Source organism: Corvus kubaryi, unplaced genomic scaffold (genome assembly GCF_017639235.1).
Source record: "Corvus kubaryi isolate FWS band 111438036 unplaced genomic scaffold, C.kubaryi_AGA036_p1.0 37384, whole genome shotgun sequence".
NCBI lineage: Eukaryota > Metazoa > Chordata > Aves > Passeriformes > Corvidae > Corvus > Corvus kubaryi.
The window spans coordinates 1,580,780-1,585,199 of record NW_024581126.1 but is presented as its reverse complement, the minus strand read 5'-3'; positions in this window follow the sequence as shown (position 1 = coordinate 1,585,199).

Genomic DNA, 4,420 nt, shown 5'->3' with positions numbered 1-4,420 from the left:
TGAGAAAAGCCAGAGCATGTCTGTCCATGTAAGCACACGTCTGCATAGCATTGATCAAGTAGGGCATTTCATTAATATTTATTCAAGCTGCAGTAAGGATTAAAGGCTCTGTTCAAGGTTGTAGCCCCTCTGAGTGAGACATTTCACAACCAAATAATAAAGTGTATTTACAGTCTAGGGCAATTGATGGGTATATTTCGGCTGATGTATCTTGTAAATTGCCAGCATAAAAGGAAAAAGAAACCCGAACCAGTAAGAAAACTGGAAAACCATTTAAGACCAGTTCTGCAGCTCTTACGTGGGCAACATTTGTATGTAATCACTAGGCCTGCTTGTATTGTTAACCAGCAAGGAATAAATGCAAGGGAGCCTGTCTCCACAACAGGCCCCAGGGTTAAACTTTGTTTAACTTTGTACTGATGGAAATATGTAATCTTAAACCCACCTCTATCTGCAGAAGACCTAAAATCAGATGAACATTAATTACATAGCAAAAGCTGCATGATAATAATTTAGGATTAAAGAGTGCAAACATAAAAGAAATACGATAGGAAGGCAAATCTTAAGATTAAAGTACAAAGGGATAAAATTTTTTAAAAATCTGAAGAATTTTGCAAAATACAGAAATGAAGGGAAGGTTTGATTACCTTCCTCTCCTCCAAAAGATGAAACCCTGTAATTAACTGCAGAAACAGTGGGGGCAGAGATGGTAGCACTTATGTAAGCATGGCCCTAACTATAGAACTGGGAAATGATTCTACACCAGACAATTACAACTGAAGCAAAAATCTTGTGATACATATTTTTTGTTCCTCACTTTTTCTGTAAACTATCTGTCCCTGAATTTCTGTATGTTGTGTTGGGCCTCATGTGTAAGTAATTTTTTTTGTGAGACCAGTGGCTCTCATAAATAAAATTACTCATTTCCATATGCAATTTATTGTAGAATTGGGATCTCATTTTTCCAGACCTCCAGAATGAGAACCATTAACATGCAGAAATCAGAGAGGATGGAATAGGAGAGGAAGCATTAGCTCTAATACATTCAAACTCCAAGCAAGACTCGGAAAGTATTGTATAGGAAAAAAATCAATTATGACAATAGTTTTAAAAAGTGCCACACACAAAATTGTTTTGCATGGTACAAGCACACATGTGCTCAGGAGCCTCAGTCATTTCTGATGAATAAGGAGGTTTTCCCAGTAGGAATACTGGAGGTGGGTGCCTCCAAATGTGCCACTGCCAGAGCTCAAACCCAGATGAATTGCTGCTCTAAGCCAAAGTGGCTGCATGGATGTTCCCATGCTGGCTCTTATTTGTTTGTTTGATGTCTGGCACACCTTGGGGAGCCTCATAAACCCCTCCTAACTCACTACAAATATAAATGCAGTCTGCTGAAGGCTAGAGATGTGTTTGTAACTAGTGAACTGTAGCCCATCCTCTTGGCCATCCTTTTAGCAATGCAAAGGCCCTGATGCTGGGAGCAGATGGCACAAGGGTTCCGTGCCACTTGTCTGGTTGTAGGATCAAGGCCTTAGGGTGCACTTTCTATTTATTCCTTAATCAGACATCTGTGCTAACTTCAATAAATAAAACTGCATTTTTGTACCTATGTCTCACTTATATATTACCAAATAAAGTGGACCAAAAGCTCTTGGACATTATTTTAAAGCATAAGAATGGACTCACCTGTGACTGTTTAGATATAATTTCACATTTGGGGTAATACTATTAAGCCATTTAATTTTATGGCAGCAAAATAAGCACAAAAGCAATGATGAGAGCAATTTTTATTTTTCCTTTCATTCTTCCTGCACAGAAAATCATATTGGTGGTTAAACAAAAGGTGTTTACCAATAGCACAAAGCTATTTATGTCTCCTTACAATAATGACACATGCAAAAAGTATATAATCTTCAAGTGCCAGAATCATAACCTGTTTCATTTTGATCTAAACAAAAAATTCTATTCTCCAAACAACTTATTCCTCCTAATCTCCAGCTATCCAGTAGATGAATGATGATTACACAAATATTTAAACTTTCTGTACACTTACAGTATGACTTTTCAGGACTAAAGACAGCACAGTGGCAGATTAATTAGCGCTAGGTAATGCCCAATGAAAATAAGACTTATTTTGAATATAATTACTTACTAATTATCTAGAAAGTAGATTTCTTACGGCGTTTCAGCTTAAACCTCTGATCAGTGTAGGAGCAGCTAAAACAGCAAAAGGCTCAGCGTGGGGCAGAGGATGTTATCAAAAACATTTTAATACAAAGAAATGCAAAGATTCATCTTCACCTGGGCAAATGTGCAGTTTTGGTCATCTCTCTTTCACAGATTGAGGGCACCAGAAAGAGGATGGTGAGAAATTATAGAGCTACTGAAACACTTATATATAATAAATCATCATCATAATAAATTGTAACAACAGGAGTCAGAAAAGAAATAAAAGAGGCATGATAAAGGTATGTCAAATGATCACTCCAGATGTGGCCTCACTAGGGGCAAGCAGAGGCGAAGGATCACCTTGCTTTTATAATCTGAAAAAAGGCTTTTTTACCTGGACCTCTGTCCTTGAAGAGGACAGATTGCATATTGACTGCACCCACATGGTTTTTATACAATTCTCAGTGAAAAGAAGATTAATCATGTCTCTCACTGGTGACTCATTGAAACAAAAATACCGATATCAGTATTGATCCTCAGGGGAAGCCAAACAGTAGCATATGAAAAAAAAACCCCAACAAGCTCATGAAAATTTATCAAAGCCAAAACCACAAGAAGTCAAACAGAAACAAGAGAAGATGTGAGATCTATAGGTAAATCCTACTGCTGGCTGTTTGACTGATTGGCTTTCTAAGCCGCTCCTGACTTCGCCGCTGTAAATGCTCCTGTTTCGTGTTGCTCCGTTCACCACTGAACGTGCGGCATCTGACTCCTCGCCTTGTTAGCACATTCTGACAGCTTTTGTGCGAGCTGCTTGCCCCTCATTCTGCTGCTGGGTTTCTAGAACTGTGTGGTTTATCTCTCTGGCTATTGTTAAATGATGGAAGAGAGAATTAATTTAACAGATTCGTGGTTTGCTGCCTATTGTAGCAAAGCTGCCATCCTTTATGGGGCATTTGGGCATAGCAAAGGCACAAGTCCTCGCTCTTTTGCCCCCTCTTCCCCTCTTGTCCCCAATGTGCATAAGGAGTTCTTTCTCCTGATATGGACGTCAAGCCCTGCTTGTATTTAATAATGATGCATCACAGAATATTTTAGAAAAAGGACAAATGTTTTCTTTAGGTCCGAGTATCTGCGGCTCAGTATGGGTTTATTCTCCCTCCTCTGACCCAAGAGGAATGGGAAGGGTTTAGTGCCACCTGTGGCACTTCAGCTCACTGTGGGTACCTAAACTGCGGGACAGGATAGTTCTGCTGGAGTATTATGGAATGAGAGGCACGTCCACGAATTGTACTCCTAAACAGACAGCGGATTACACAGACTCTATATAACCTACAGGGCTGTACAAACACAGAGTTGTAATTTAAATCAGAATCAGTTCTAGGATGAATGTTGAGATATCGGAGACATCAGCTCACCTAGATAAACTGTATTATGTGGCAGCTGGCCCGCTATCATCCCCTCAATGCTGCTCTTCAGGGGAGATGCCGGCTCCTGAGGGGAGACCCCAGCTTTCCAGGGAGAGCCCGGCTCCTGAGGGGAAATCCCGACTCCACAGGGCAGAACCCGGCTCCTGAGGGGAAATGCCGGCTCCCCAGGGCAGAGCCCGGCTCCTGAGGAGAGATCCCGGCTCCCCAGGGCAGAGCCCGGCTCCTGAGGGGAGACCCCGGCTTTCCAGGGAGAGCCCGGCTCCTGAGGGGAGATCCCGGCTTTCCAGGGAGAGCCCGGCTCCTGAGCAGAGATCCCGGCTCTACAAGGGCAGAGCACAGCTCCACAGGGCAAAGCCCGTCTCCACCGGGCAGAGTCCGTCTCCACGAGGGAGATCTCGGCTCCACGGAGGAGATCCCGGCTCCACAAGGCGGATCCCGACTGCTCAGGGCTATCCCGGCTCCCCAGCCCCGCCGTTCCCCGTGGCCGTCGGGCGGCGCTCGCTCTCCAGCACCTCCCCGGCCCCTCAGACTGGCCGCCCCCACCCTCGGCGGAGGGTTGTGCGGGGGATTTATCTTGTTTCTATGTGACTTGTTGTGATTTCTCTTTAGTTAACTTATTTAATTCGCTGTGGTGTTTTTCCGTTGGGTTTTCATTCACAGGCTGCAGTTTTTCACCCCCCTCCCCGCGGCGGCCGCGCCCCTCACGGGGCCCCCGGGCGCTCCCTGGCAACGGCGTCCCGCGCGCGCCCCGCCCCGCCCCGCGAGTCTCGCGAGACCCGGGCTGTGCCACCGCCTCCTCTGCTGCGCGGGGGCGGCTC